The 16,974-nt window shown below is 38.3% G+C and overlaps 1 non-coding gene across 1 annotated transcript; it reads left to right on the forward strand.

Moving 5' to 3' along the window:
• The first annotated feature begins 844 nt into the window (after positions 1-844).
• On the forward strand, positions 845-951 carry LOC132648879 (U6 spliceosomal RNA). The gene has a single exon (XR_009587265.1). It is a non-coding gene; the product is annotated as a U6 spliceosomal RNA (small nuclear RNA).
• The last annotated feature ends 16,023 nt before the right edge of the window (positions 952-16,974 follow it).

The raw sequence follows: 16,974 nt of genomic DNA on the forward strand, positions 1-16,974 counted from the left end.
GGATGCCCAGGACCCAGTGGCTGGATAACCCAGAGATCTAGGACAGAACCAAACAAGATTGGCATAAAACGTCACTGACATTTCTAATGACATTTTACTATACTGATAGATGAGAGCCCAATTATTGTAATTATTATTGTATTGAAAGAAAATACAGGATTTAAAGGTGAAAATGTTGGTATAATGTTCTTGTGGAGCATATACGATTTACCCTTGTTCATTCAAATGCTGATTTCTCTACCCCACTATCTGGTTTCCATTACATTGTGATGCTTATTATAAGTATTACCTATCTCAAGTTTGTGTAAACATGCCACCATCTGTTCTCTATATTGTCAATAAAACAATGAGCCAATGCTGAGCAATGGAAAGAACAGGGTGGGACATCCTGGTCTGGAGGGGATTAGAAAGAAGCCAGTGGGAGGAGAGTCAGAGAAGAGAGATTGGAGAGGAGAGGACCTGGAAACACCAGGAGAGATGAACTGGATATAAGATGTGACTAAAAAGCAAGTATAATGTGGGAAATCTGAATGGGAGAAAACTATGCAGGCTTGGAGATTTAGGATGGAATAATTATTGCCCAGGATTGTGCTCTAGGCTAAATAAATACATCCTAGTCTTTGTGGTTATTTGGGTATACAGCTGGTTTAAGAATAACTACTGTTTAACTAAAAAATAAATCAATAATAAATATTAATAATCATCAACACTCTTGCTTGAGTTCCTTGCTTGGTTTCCCTTAGTGTTGGAATGTGATGTAGAAGCTCTAGGATGAAATAAATTATTTCCTTCCCAAGTTGATATTGGTCAGTGTTTTATAACAGAAACATAAAAGCAAACAGCTGTGCTCGCTTCGGCAGCACATTTACTAAAATTGGAATGATACAGAGAAGATTAGCATGGCCCTTGCGCAAGGATGACACACAAATTCGTGAAGTAGTCCATATTTTGTTGGAGAGGGATATGGGAGGAGATGAGGGAGGGAGGGTGGAATTGGGGGGGCATGAGGGAGGGGGCTATAGCTGGGATGCAAAGTGATTAAAATGTAATTAATGTAAAAAATGAAAATTTAATAAAAAAAGAAAGCAAACAGCCAACCTCCCCTTTGCCATCCTGATTTTCAACATATTGCTGAGGGTGGGAGGCTATTTGGGTTGTCTGATTGTGATCACACATACAATGCATGCTTAACCTCTGGCTTAATTTCAGTCCTCTGTACCAGCTGTTGACTTGGTATTCATGTTATGGTTCTATCAACAATGATCTTAGATTCTTGAGCACTTAAATTCAATGTGCTGTATGTGAAACAACATTCTTCTTACCTTTCTGGACTTGTGGTTGAAATGAGAATGCTATCCTAATTGCCAAGACATATTGGCTCAGAATACTTAATCTCTATATCATTAAGCAATACTATAATGCACAGATTCATGAAGCTAGGTTTTTTTTTAATTGAGCAAGATGTTTGCTTAATAGTCTTTAAGTATAAATGTAAAATAAACCTCAAGGTCAACATATAAATAAAGTCATCTGAAAGCCATAATATCCATTCACTTTACTGTGAAGGCAATTCCTTTTCCGTAGTAGAGAGAGAGTTTGTTTTCAGTTTTACTTCCATAGCTTTCTCTGTGGTCATTATATCCCAATACACCTTTCTGTGACTATATCTACATCTCTATAGTTGATGGATGCAGGTATAATTCTCAGTAGTTCTCATGCTGCTCATCAAATATTTTGTTTCTAATTTCATTCTTAATGTGCTTCCTTCTTAAAAGTAGTTGCTCAAATGTGAGGACTGCAAAAAAGTGATGGAGGGAATCATAGGTGATCACAAAGTGAGGTCTACTTTGTTGCTAAGAAGCTAAGCACTCAGGGTTTCTATTGCCCTGAAGAGATAGCATCACCACGGCAACTCTTATAGAGAGTGTAATTGGATCTCACTTACAGTTCAGAGGTTCAGTTTGTTATCAGGGCAGGAAGCATGGCGGGACAAAGGCAAATATGGTGCCAGAGAGGTCGTTGAGAGTTCTACATTTGGATCTGCAGGCATCAGAAACAAAGAGTGAGACACTAGGTCTTCTGAAACCTCAACACCCTCTTCCCATCCGTCACATAAGTCCTCAAACAAGGCTATGGCAGCTAGAGCAGGGCCACACTTTTAATAATGTCACTCTCAACTCCCTATGACTCTATCGGGGCCATTTTTATTCAGACCGCCACAGGACCTATGAAAGTCTAATAAACGTACGACCATATTTTGTCTTGTGTTGAGTATCAGGTTGGAGCTTTAGGATTGGAGAATTGGCAGGTAACATATATATTTCTACCCAAATTGGGCACAAATATGCCAAGTATACATCTACGCAAAATGGCAGAAATATGCCAAAATATTGTTTATTTTCCCAGAAATCTTGAAACATATTTTCTAATTATTGCATCAAATTAAAAAGAGAATCTATATATGTTTTTGCCATTTAATGGATTTTGTTCATCCAACATGTCAAAATGCATAAAATTATCTTAATTTGATCTTGTCAAAAATGCAGTTTTACTTGGAACACTGTTAGGATTTGGACCAATATATTGATCAGTTGTCTTTACTTTAAGACTAGAGTTTACTCTCCCAAACGAGTGGTTAAGTACATGAAAGTGCGAAAGATGAAAGCCAGGTTTCATCACCAACCTCTGGTACGAATTTTGTTGTTGATACCATAAAAAACAGTAACTTCATACAAGTAAAATCTCTTCAACATTGTGCTTTGACTTGGTTACTGCTCAGTAAATGATGTTACCATACACATTCATGTTCCCATTGAACACGGCAAAATTTTTTTCTGAACTGTCAATCCTTTTGGCCCTCATAAATTTCAGTCTTGGTAATCCTCCCATTTTGTTATCTGTGGTAGTTTGAATGGAAATGCCCCCCCCCCATAGCCCTTTAAGGAGTTGTACTATTGGGAAGTGTGGCCTTGTTGGAGGAAGTATGTCACTGGGGAGGCGGGCTTTAAGCTCCTTTATGCTCAAGCCATGCCCAGTGTGGCACACAGTCTGCTTCTGCTGCCTGTGGATCAAGGTGTAGAACTCACAGCTACCTTTCCAGCACCATGTCTGCCTGCATGCCACCATCTTCTACATCATGATGATAATGGACTAAACCTTTAGTTTAGTTTATTTTAGTAAGCCAGCCACAAATAAATGTTTTCCCTTCTAAAAGTTGCCATGGTCATGGTGTCTCTTCACAGCAATAAAATTCAAACCAAGACATTATCCATTCTTGACGCTTTTGAGCATTAACTTCCTTGATGTCATAATATTTCATTAAATGCGGGGTGTCACTTGATTCATCTTTTATTAGTCTTACAAGTCTCTTTCTTTTACCTCTCATTGCTGGGACACTATCAGCAACGGCCAGATATGTGGACAATCAGCAGAGGAAAATACTTTAACATATTTTTTTGTTACTGCTTCATATAAATCTTTTTATTATCTTCTTCTTAGCTGCATATTTTAATGGCAACTAACAAGCTATTTCCTCAGTGACATATTTGTTATTAATACCTCTAATAAAAACAGCAAGGGGTGCCAGATCTCTTACATCATTGCTGCCACTCATCACAACATAAAATTTATGGTTTGCAGCTTTGCTCTCTGAACTTATTTCAATAGGTTCTCCAGTTTATGCAGTCTGCTTGACTTTAGTGTCAAACTGGTTTTATATACATTTCTCTTTTTTTTCAGATCATTTTGTATTGGCCATGTTCTCCACATAGTGCTTAGTAAACTCACCATCAGTGAGTAAGTTTCCACTAAATATTCTACCACGTGAGCAACGTTTGCACTCAACCTCCCCTGGGTTCTAACGTAAAAATCAATTTATGAGAAGAAAGACTTTTTTGTTCTGCCTCTCTGTCTCGAGAACCCAGACCTCCATGAGAATGAATTCGGCATCATAGTTTTATATTTAAAGTTATGAGCTTTGGGAACTTGCGCAAAATTTCCCACAAAGTAAGCAAAGTGCTTCATTATTTACTATTATAAAAATAATAATCAGCTGCCCATTTTTCACCAAACAAGCGTACTTCATGTGTTGTTTTTCTTTATGCTGCTCTGTTTTCTTCTACGATTTTGTGAAAGCCATGTGGGGAGTTGAAAAACTAGTAAAGGAGTATGTTTATTTTTATGATGAAAATTAATTGATGGTAAAATACAAAACAAGGTTTATTCTGTGTTAGTTTTCTTTCTATTTCTGTGATAAAACACTGGCTGAAACCAGCTTGTTTCCTTGTTTCAAGAAGGGGTTTTCATTTTGGTTTACACATCCCAGGTCAGAATCTGAAGAATTCAAGGCAGGAACTCAACATGAACCTAGAGGCGGAAACTCAAACAAAGCATTGGAGGAATACTGCTTATGGCTTGCCCTCCAAGGCATGCACAGCTTGCTTTCTTAAAAACATACAACCTACAATCACCTCCCTAGGGCCCCTCCCACATCAATCATAAACTAAGAAAATGCTCCTTTAAGAAAATGCTCCACAGACTTGCCTATAGGTCAGCCTAATAAAGGGATTATCTCAGTTCCAGGTGACCTCCCATTGTGTCATGTGAAGGAAAAATTAACAGGTATAGGACCCTTTTACATCTCAGCAGCCTGAGCGGAGGGCTGACTGTGAAGGTGATGATCAGTAAGGCAAAGGTGAAGTCTGGAAGTCCCCTTGACAAACAAATAAGAACAGTTACCTGCCTTCTAAATAACATTAAATACCCATCATTTGCAACAGTAGCTTGAGCCATTATTGATAACCCTGTTTACTCACCAGGCCATCACACGCACATGCAGCATCTGATCATGCCAATTCTACTGTCTGTGTCTGGAAGATAACACACTGGAAACCTCACAGCACCCGTAAAACTAAAGCCATGCATGCATAAAAATACGTATGTCTATTTTTGCATGACCTCGAAAAACAGCATTGTCATCTACAGAGGTCACACTTGAGAACTGCACAGGTGAATTGACAACAATCACCATCTAGTTTCATAATGTTTAAGTCAGCTCAGGATTTTATGCCACATTCCATATGTAGGTGTCCTGGGACACATACAGCCATTGTGCTGAGGACTAGATAACCCTACATTACCTAATAGAGGCACTACGCCAGTAATTATAGCAAGGAGGAGCTACTGTCTCTCTGATTCCTGAATTGTAAGAAAAAGGAGAGATTTAAGGGAGGAGTGATAAAGATAATCTGATGAGGATTCACCCCGACTTCATAGCATTGGTGTCTATTATTTCACTGCCTACTTTACTTTTGAGTTTGCTTACGATACAGTCATCTCATTCACTAACCCCACCGTCAGCCATAGAATCCATCCAAACTAGGTCAGTACTGGGGTCAGAGTGAGCCAATCCTTCCTGGAAATATGACAGAGAAGCAGCTGAGACAAAGGTAGAGTATTCTTTTATATGCTTCGTCATACAACAGAAGCTAGACTACATCTGTTGGGGAAAAAGTTTAACGTCTAAAACATGCCAACAAAAGACACAGAATCACAAATAATTATTCCCACTGAATCTATTTCATGAGGAGAAAGTTTTACTTGACAGAAGGCAAGATCCTGTGTGCTAGCTATACTCTTAATTAAATTGTCTCCTCCTTTTTTGCTCTTAATGAGATCAACTGCCAGTTCTTCTTATCCAGTCAAAATAGAAAGTAATCTAGGCTCCTTGTGTGTCTCTTGGATCATCAAAAATACCCAGTGACAAAACCACAGAGGATGCACAGTGCTATAGCCTACCAGGTGACCCTTTCCTGCCTCCCACTGTGGGACTTCACCAACGAGGGCAAATATTCCACTGATCCTTGCTCCTGATGTCATCCACCAGCTGTCTATGACTTGGGCTGATGCAATATCAAGATCTAACATGTCAAAGAAGGAGACAGCCATCCTGGAAAAGCTCCTCAGTTGCCATTGCCCAGCTCAGAAATATTGCCACATGCTTTTGCTTCCTCTTCCAAATAAAACTTCTGCTTGTTGGCCCGTTGTGCTTGTCACTAACAAGACAAAGCGCCTGCACAGAAAGGGTCTGACCTCCCAGGCAGACCTCATCAACAGACATGACAAAGGGTCACCAAGTAACTTCTGCAAGCCAAGAACTTTCAACAACATTTCAGATGGAAATCTGTAACAACTCAGACCTGGCACCTACAACACTATAGACAAGGAGAGGCAACAAAGTAAACTACACAGATTTGTGATTGAAGGGATGTTTTGAAGGTCTGGAAAGATAGCTCAATTAGTCTAAGCATGAGGAGATGAGATCTATTCCTAGAACTCACATAAAAATATAAGCATGTGTTTGTAATCCCTGTGCTGAGGAGGCAGAGGCAAGAGGATGTCTAAATTTCTCTGGCTCTCCAGCCTAGGCTTATCAGCCAGCCCCAGCTCCTAGGGAAAGACTGATTGAAAAACTAGGTGGATGGCTCCTGAGGAATGACTTTGCAGAACACTGTTATCTACATGCTCATGCACACTTACATGTCTGACTATGGACACATGCACACGCTCACTACATGAACCCACAAACCCAGGGATGCTTCAATGTCTGTACACACACAGAAACACACACACACACACACACACACATGCAAACACACACACACATGCACACACATGCACACATAAACACACACAAAGAGAGAAGGAGAGAGAGAGAATAGATCAGGTAGGATAAAGAACAGATGATGAGGACTATTGTGTATATGAAAGCTTAATCACAAGGCTAAAGATCTCTGAACACTAGAAGATATTCTGGGATGATCCACTGCAACTTTTATATTTTACAAATGTGAGGAAAGACAAATTGATCGGGATTAAGCATATTGTGTTCACTGAGAGGAGCAAATATCAAAACAGCCAATCTTATCTCAGGACATTTTTTATATAAAATTCAATGGCCAATAAAAAAAATTGGATGAGTGAATGCTAGGCAGAAATGTGACACCATGGCAAGCAGATAATTAATCAGAAATATCTCTAGTCCCCTACAGAAATACAGTTTAGCTGGAGGAGAAGAAAACTCACTTTAAACAATATTCGGTAGTAGGTAATAAAATTTAATGTCAATTAAAATACTTCATTAGGCTGAACTCATTTTTAAATCTGTCCTCAAGAAGAAAAATAAATCCCATAAATCTGAACATTGAGAAATAAAAAGGCGACTATTGACCCAATGAATGCAAAAGAGTATGTAGAAAATTTGAACATGTGCACATCAAGTCAAACATTATTTATCTACAGCTACTGTAATTAGCAGATATGTATTTGCAAAGCAGCTATTTTTGAAGAACGCATAAGCTGAATAAATACCTCAAGGTTGGAAAGGACAATATTAAATTCTGCTTGGACATAAAATCTCTAGACTCAATATTATCCACCAATCTCCCTATGCCTCATGTGACATAAATAAGAAGGGGAACTTATTTATGTAGCATTATTAATGAAGGATCTTAGTAATTAGAAAACAAAGCGTTGTCCCTGTTAAGATGCCTCCATAATGCAGTGCTACCTGTACATCCTATCTATGCCATCTACAACTTTCCTGTATGCTATGCTCTAGCCAAAATGAATGAAAGTTCCCAGAGTATGTTTCTGTTTTTTGCCACTACAAGCTGATGCTCAAATTCATTTACTGCCCCCCGCCCTTCCCTTCTATTCTGTTGCCAAATTTTGGTTTGTCCCTAACAGTTATTCTTTTCTCATGTCCATTGCCTTGTCTCCCTCTCTGTCACCTCATTTAGGTAACTTTTATTCTTCTTTTTACTCTGTGGTATTCAAGAACACACAGACATTCCAACTCTCATTTTTAAAATGTGGATATATATATTGCTAAATTTTTAGATTCATTGACTAGATTCTACAGTTTTGCAATCCTTATTTATTTCTGCAAATGAGTTTTTGTTATATTGCCCAGGCTGTGTTTGAGCTCATGAGTTCAAATGATCTCTTGCCTTAACTTCCCAAGCAATGGAGTCATGAATGTGTGCCACCATTTCAGGCTTAGCCACTATACCTTTCAGGGCAGGGACTGCCTCTCATGCTGATGTCCTAGAGGTTAGCATGGCTCTGGTCTGGGGAGAAAAATGTCTATAGTTAATAGTCTGGATTATTTTGAAATGCCAAGGTAAAGAGGCTAAATGTATAGATTTATTTCTTTAACTGAACTTAACAGCCTTTGCTAACAATTATGTAAAATAACAAAGTGATCAGGAAGGGAAGAAAAGGGACAGACAACGGCATTCACAGGAGTGAAGTTGAGTGTACCCTCCCACACCTCTGGGCCTCTTCCTTTTTATCATCTGAAATGAAGAGGAGCAATTCTCTTCCCCTGTCATCAGGCTTATTACTGAATCATGTGCAGAGTGAGCTCTTAGGCATCTGCCTTGGGACCTGTCACAAGCTCTGGAGAACTAACTGTGATACTCAGGATTCAGGCAGCTTTGGATAATGTTATGTTATATGGTCGTCATTATCCTTCCAATGGAATTGATGACACTTCAGAGATGAAAAGGAATAGGAGAAAATGAAAAATAAAACTAAGAGAGATGCAGAGCTGAGCTCACAATTTTAGAGGCAGCGTGCTGGTGATGGACTACCAGTACATGGCTACAAATCACACCTAAATGGAGAACAAAAATCAAGTGGAAAAGTTCCTTCAGTCAACCACAGGAAGAGCTGGATCTCCATACTGAAACCCATAAAAACAAAATAAAAAGAAAAACGAGTAAATGATCAGTTGGCCACTAATGCAAAACATCATTTGGTATATGAGATTAGCTCAGTGTTTATATGTAGAACCAGGAATAATGATGAACATGTGACATATATGTCATATATATTATATAAATATATATAACATATATGTTATATATGACATATAAATGTTATCTATCATATATGTTATATGTTATATATGTGATTTATTTCTCAAAATTATCATAGATTTTTAAATGTTTTAATAACTTCCTGGTGCATATGGACAGTGATAAAAATATGTCTCCTTGATACTGTAAGACTCTGAATCACTCCCAGATGCTTGCCAGTTTATTTTTTATTTTCTCAATTGTAAATTCTCCATTTTTTTTTCTGTTCTGAATTCCATCTTTTACCTAGTGAGGTATTCTGTTGTTAATATTCTCTATTTCAGAAAATTAAATGTGCACCAAAGAACAGTAAGTAATACATGCTTATTTATCTAGATAATTTGAGTACACATTGCGTGCTGGTTACCTGGTCTCTAGTAGCATATGATACTGACTAAGTGTGTGCTCATGGAGTTTATATTCCGTTGGCACATGAATTCATGGATATCCCGCAATGTGGCAAATAACAAATCAGGTGTAAATCATGCTGTGATTTTGAAAGTGACATAAGGATTGTATAAAATTAAACATGAATAGAATGCTTGCTAGGGTATTAAACTGCATTACAGATTAGAGTGGTTGGAGTAGTTTTATTGATGGATGGCATTTAAATGAAGGTATGGAGATGACAGAAGACGTGCCATGTCAGGGTCTGAGGATACAATACAGAAATATTTAAAAAGGTCCCCTTGCAAGAGTTCTGTGGCAGAAGCTTCTCTGTTAATCTTGAGAAATGTCAAGGAGGCCAATGTATATGGAATAAAATTAGAGAATGGTGGAAGGTGAGGTGAGAGATAAAATAGCATCAGTCACAATGAGCTTATAGGCAGGGTCCTTTGGTTTTTCCTCTAAGTGAACTTGAAAGCCATGGAGTTCTAAGATTGGCTTTATATAGTGCCTCTGGCAATTAGGCTGAGGAAACAAACAAACAAAAATAACCACAAGAAAAGACCATACAAACAAGAGACCTATTGGGAGCTAGTGTTAGTGTAATAAATTATTACCAATATGGCACCTCAAAACAATATAACTGCCTTTCCTCACAATTACAGAGGGCAGAAGACTGAAGTGAATCTCACCGGGAAGGAATTAAGCAGTTGATTGTGTTTCTTCTGGGGGCTCTGGGTAGAATCCATTTACTTATGTTTTATAACTCCAGCACCTGGAGACTGCCTGTGATCCGTGGTTCAAGATTCCCTTTCCAGAAATTATTATCCCCATAGTCTCTGCTTCCTTCCTTCATCTGCACTGACTTCCTACTGGTTAGTCTGGGGCTTCCCAGATAATCCAGGTTAATCTATGCATCATAATGTATCCAACTGAATCAGACCTGGGAAATCTCTTCTATGTCTCAACAATATGACACACAGGATGATAACACAGGCATCTTTGGACATTATTCAATCACAAGGCTTACTGTTCCTTATCCTCTGCAGCTGCTTTTGGGCTGAGTACAGTGCCAGGAGCATGGTTCTTGGGTGGGACAGTCCAGGCACTCTTGACTTCCAGACGGGAACAGAAGAACCCCCAGGATCAAAGGTTCTCTTTCTTTCAGGAATGATTAGAGCACTCAGAGAGACCCATGCACTAAGGTAGGCTCCTGGTCTCATCAGGGGAGGTAGAAATGAGTTTTCCAGTGGGTGTTACAGTTAGCACTTTTAAAATGAGATTGTTGGTACCAGAAGGCAGTGGAAATTTTCAAAAGCCAGCGATGCTACCACAGTGTTACAGCCCTTCCACTAAGCTGCAGTGTTAATGGTAGGGATTAAGGTGTTCAGTGGTGATTCTTCAGGAAGCCCTTCCTTTCCCAGAACAAATGACAAGTCTCAGGCAGTCATGGTGGAGGAGTGGTGTGAGAGAGAGTTTATTTCATGAATCAGGGACTTTTAACCCTTGGGTAGTGGAAGGAGTTTTGAGGGTGAATGTGTTTGATTCATTGGGGTTAGGGGTGCCAGGGATACTTGATTTACATGTAAATAAACAGCCTTATCATAAGAGGGGGAAAGCTGTACTTAATTATCCTATCAGTGTAGGAAGAACTCCAGGTACAGCTAAAGGTCATTGGTTGAAAGGCAAGACACCAAGACATCCCATTAGCATAGGGTGGGTGTTTCCAGGAATCCCCAAGAGCTTGCTGAACAGATTTCTTACCAGGTAAGCAGTGGGTTTATAATCTCCCTGAGGGCTAAGAGAAACTCATTAAGAGATCTGGGGTTCCCCAGATCAAGTAGAGAGGGAACCCTGATGAGAAATAGAATCTAGTCTTTTTTTTCTTTTTTTAAAATTTATTATTTTATTACAAACAGTTTATTCAATTTGTATCTCAGCTGTAGCTCCCCTCCCCTTGCAATCCCACCCTCCCTCTCTCTTCTCTTCCCATGCCCTTCCCCCAGTCCACTGATAAGGGAAGTCCTCCTCTCCTTCCATCTGATCCTAGTCAATCAGTTCTCACCACGACTGTCTGCCTTGTCTTCCTCTGTGGCCTGGTAAGGCTACTCCACACTCACAGGGAGGTGATCAAAGAGCAGGCCACTGAGTTCAAGTCAGAAACAGTCCCTATTCCCATTACTAGGGAGCCCATGTGGAGACTGAGCTGCCATGGGCTACATCTGTGCAGGGGTTTTAGGTTATCTCCATGAATTGTCCTTGGTTGGAATATCAGTCTCAAGTCTGTGGTCTTATACTGAGCTTGGAAGTTATTTTTGAAATGCCAGACTTCTACCTTAATAGAAGAGTCCCACAAAGGCTGTTGTAAAAACCCAGGCAGATGATGGCAGTTTCATAAGCAAGAAAAGTCACAGTGAAGAGAGTGGGGAGGGGTGAGGGCGACAGCAGTTGGGTTTTAGGTAATATTTTGATAGCAAAGCCAACATTATTTTCTTATGGATCATATTTGAGGTATGGAGTGGCAAATAAAGACATATGCAAATGCTGATACCCCAGTGGTCTCTGAGGGTAGGGGCCACCTGTGTCTTCTAACTTCTAGTTTTACAATGCTTTACACAGTGCCCAGAGGACAGTGTATACTCAGAAAATATTCATGAACCTGAGAAATTCTTATTGAAACGAATCTATACAGAAGAAATCTAGACTGTAGAGAGGAAAAACAAAACAACAACAAAAAACAACAATCCCAAAATAAAAAAAGACTATTATTTCTAAACCTGCAAAATTAATTTTTAAAAATTATTTACTTCAAAAGTTTATTTTATAATATACATAATTTATGCATAATGAAATATTATATACATTATTATAATATATTATATATAAATAATATACATATAATGCATATGCATATTTTTGGAAGCAGCAAACCTTCATGTAAGTAGTTTTTGAAATATATTTTAAATTAAAATTTTTATGTTTACAGCCTTTATATCAATTTTAATAATTTTTCATAGTTCATTTATTGGATGCCTTATAACTTATATAATAATTTCCTTACTATTGGGTATTTAAGTAACTTTAGTATCTTTATAGTATAAAGTATGTAATCAGAATATTCCCAAAGTCTACATATGTATCAGCTTTGTGTGTTCTCATTTTGTATTCTTAGAATGCCCAAAGTAGAATCTTTGAAAAGAGCAGAATATTCTTTATAATTTTGATGCACAGTATCAAGCTTTTTATAAAACAGATGCTGCAATTTCTATGGTCAAAACTAATATTTGAGTATATTAGCATCTCTGGATTTGCACAGTACTAATCATTGTCACCGACAGTCTCACGCATTATTTAATGAAAAGCAATGTCTCGCGAGTTTAAAGCCATTGGCACCTTTTCATTTGTCAGCCATCTGTAATTTCTCTTTTGTGAATTCTCTTTCCATTGGACTATAATGTTGATATATTTTCTTCTTGGCATTATCTGAACAGTTTTGTTAATGTGAAGTCTTAGTGGATAAAATATCTTTGTACTGGGATTGATTATAAATTAGAAAAAAATACATGCAGCTGTCTAAAAGACAAGGTTGAATGGGTTGTGTTACATTCATCAGAATCAAGGAAAGTCTGTACGTTCCCAGTCAGCAAGCTAGTTTCGTGGAAAATAGCTATTTGAAACATCTGCATGGACCAGAAAAGAAGCAGTGAAGTTTTTCCAAAAATGGTAAGATTGGATCTGTATGTGTGTGTGTGTGTGTGTGTGTGTGTGTTTGAGTGTGAGAGAGACTGTCTGTGCAGCAGCACATGCTTGTATGTGTGAATATTGGTGGAGTTTGCTTGCCTTCCTCAATTACTTTGTACCTCATTGTTTTTCAAGCATGGTCTCTCTGTAGCCTGGAGCTTACTGATCAGCTGAACTGGGCTGGCCAGCAAGTTCCAGTGATACATGCCTAGATTTCATGCATAACTGGAACCAGACTCAGAACCTTAGGTTTACACAGCAAACACGTTACTGACTGAGACATCTCTCTTGAACCTAAATCAGAGAGTTTGAAGAATTGCCTTCTCAAATATAATTTATAAACAAAACATTATAAGTGTATTTTAAAGTAAGTATAAACACCCATTTTCTTTGTCCTTTCCTTTTTTTGGAAATAATTCAAAGGAGATGCTATTATGAAAAGTCATAAACAGTAAGTTAAGCAAGGCAGTGGACTAAACAATTTGGTAAATTGGAAAGGGAACAGAGGATATTATGGATGCCATGGGCAAAAATGAGCCTCTATTTTTTTTTTAATTCTTCAATTAATATCTTTGGGAATAAGCTGCACATTAATACATCTTGAATTGATGCTATATTAGGCAATGCAGTAAACACAGATAATGACTTAGAAACTTCTTCTCTGCAACTTGAAAAGGTTACAAATATGGACTCAAATCAAAATGAGATTAAACTGGAGAGAAAGTAAACTAGTACATCTGGGAAGAAATTGAACCGGCTTCGTAGTTCTCCTGAGAAATCTGGTGGAAGATCTGGAGCAAGCAAGTAGCTAAATCAAAAGAAATTTACAATATAATATTTGAACAAAAAAGTCAACGTGGTGTGAGCTGCGAAAAGGAGAAATCTTAAAAGGCAAAGAAGAAAATGAAACAGGAGGCAGCAATCAAGTCTATTCTTACAGTTTTGGAGGCTGCTATTGCGTGAGACATTTTGACAATCAAGCCAACTAGTCAGGAAATGAGGGTAGTTATTTGTGAAGAAAAGGCTCTAATAAACAGAATAGACTCAGGGAACAACCCAAAGCCCCACAGAGAGCGAAGTATGTTGATATTCTCTGCAGCTTGTCCTATTTAGTAATTATTTGCTTTGGCCTCTCTGATTCTCCTCCCCACCCCCAGCCCACCCTTCACCACCCTTGTTTCTATTGCCGTTGCCATTGCCCACTTCCCCACTTCTTCTTAACTTGGTATCACTGCTGAGCTGGCTTCCTGGCTTTGTTCATGCTGTTGCTTCAAAGTACGAGTGTTTGGTTACCATTTCAGCCTAAAAAGCAAAACACCCAAGAGCACGAGCAACAAAGCTATCTTTCAATTCATCATTGATTCTGTGTAGCTCAAGTACCACCTCTGTTAACTGTTGTGGATGACTGCCTCTTTGAGATTAGAGCTTGTTGTTGTTCACAGCTGTACTTTTGCTCACATGTATTGGGTTAATTAGTTACACACTCCACCCAGTAAATTAGAAGCTTCTTCATAACCAGAAACAAATTTTCTTTCATTTGATTCATTACTTCAATTTTCTTTTACAACTAGCCACTATACCTTGTATACAAGAGGCACTTAAAACATGTTTATTATTTGATTAAAAGTGAAAAACTGTATCATTATTTCTAGAAATGGAATTCAGCTTTACCAAGAGACCAAGGTCACAGGGACCCACGATCCAGTGGCACACTTAGTGAGTTTACATTTAGTGAGTGATATTTGCTGTTTGCTGTTTGCCAGGCTCCACAGCAGCTTTATCTGCTTTTATTTAGTCCTCACAAGCACTCAACGACATATGTACTGTTTGCCCCATCTTGCAGATGGAAGACTGCAGATAGGAACAGAACTAGAAAATAGCAGACAGGCTTTGTGTATTGATCTGCCCTGATTTTAGTGCCTATGTTTAAAGGAAGCACATCTTTGCTTGTATGGATGTTATATATTTTATCCAGTCCTACCTCTGTTGGTGCTTCTTCTTTCAAACCGTGGGAGGGAATGAGGGATCGGGACACGGATGGGATACAGAGTTAATAAAATGTAACTTATAAAAAAAATAAAAAAAAAAAACTGAAAAAAAAAATGGTCATTTCTTTCATCAGCTAAACATCTCCAAGTTTACCTGTGGGATATAGCTCCTGGTGAAACTAAAAGACTGGATGAAACTATTTTGGATGAGCCAAAATAGTTAAAATGTATTAAAATGTGTAAGAATGGCAATCACTCTGGTAATTTAAGGAGTGTGCCCAAATGTAGAGAATTAGTGGCTTCAAAGCCAAATGTGATCATTTATGTAGAAAAATAATTTTGAATTAGGAATGACAACAAAAGCCATTACTAGAATTTCTCAGTCTTCTAAAAGAATTGCAAATTAATGGGCCAGGCAAGAGTTTGGCAGCTTCATACTGGGGTCCATTTGTATTGCGCTAAGGCCTTAAAAATCCTTATGTTTAAATAATTATTTTAGGACTTTCTCTGAGAATCTCATCAAGAAATAAGTAGATGTATTTATTTTTCACAGATTTACACATTGACACCGTAAAAGGACACATATTTCTCATGGGAATCCTCTAACAGAGGGCTCACTCATCAAAAACGTGCAGAAACACATCTTATATGTCATGCTCCATTTCAGAAGTTACAGAAATTGAATCAAACAAGTACAATGACTTCCTTTGCAAGGTTTACAGTCTAGTATAGTGTCTTCAAAATTGTGTGGGGTTTGTTACTGAACTGTAAAATCAAACTGATGAATTTTGATCATCTTGATTAGAAATACAACATAATAGAAAATATTAGAGTATATTACATATAATGATTAAAATCATTGGTTTGTGAATCATTTATTTCAGCTATATAACTATGCATATGTATTTCTGTGCAGTATTTCTTTCTGAAGATTATAACAGCATATGAAAGCTTTAAAAATATACATATATCCACAGACCTAAAGAAGTTAAATAACAAGAAGCACCCTAGGGGGGATGGTTAATTCTCATTCAGGAGGACAAATAGAATAGACACCGGAAGTGATTGAGGAGAGGGAACAGGATGGAAGCCTGTCATAGATGTCCTCTAAAAGACTCCACTCAACAGGGGATTAAAGTAGATGCTGAGACTCACAGCCAAACTTTGGACAGAGCACAGAGCACAGAGCACAGAGCACAGAGCATCTTATGGAAGAGTGGGAGGGGATATAGAAGGATCTGGAGGGGATAGAAGCTCCACAAGAAGATCATCAGAGCCAACAAATCCAGGCTAGGGGAACCTGCAGAGACTGATGCATCAACAAAGGATCTAGACCCCCTACTCAGATGTAGTTGATAGGCAGCCCAGTCTCCATGTGGGTTTCCTAGTAAGGGGAACAAGTTCTGTCCTGTCTCTGACATGGACGCTGTTGCCTGCTTCCCAATCACTTCCCCTGGAAGAAAAGGATGCAGCCAGTCCTGATGAGACTTAGTAGGCTAGGGTCAGTTGGTCAGGAAGGAAGGCTCCCCCTTCCTGAGGAAAAAGGAAGAGGGATGGGGGAAGAAGTAAGAAGGGTCTAACTGGGATGAGATGAGGGAGGGGGCTATGATTGGGATGAAAAGTGAATGAATTTTTAAAATAAATTTAAATAAAAAATAAAAGTAACTATATACACATGTATGTGTATATATATATGCATATATATATGTATATTATATTTAGGTAAGCTTATGTTTCCCTATGGTTTTTCCAACATCCTTGGTATTATTTATTTCTCCTTCCTTATTTCTCTATATCACTTATATTACTGTCTCTTCTTCCTGAGCTAAAGCCTCCCTTTTCATTTCCCATCTGTTCCTCTAGTCACTCCTCTAGAGCTCTGTCACCCTACCCCCTTTAATGGTCACTTTCTTTTTTCCTGGCTTTTGTAGTTATTT

This window comes from Meriones unguiculatus, chromosome 17 (genome assembly GCF_030254825.1).
Source record: "Meriones unguiculatus strain TT.TT164.6M chromosome 17, Bangor_MerUng_6.1, whole genome shotgun sequence".
Taxonomy (NCBI): domain Eukaryota; kingdom Metazoa; phylum Chordata; class Mammalia; order Rodentia; family Muridae; genus Meriones; species Meriones unguiculatus.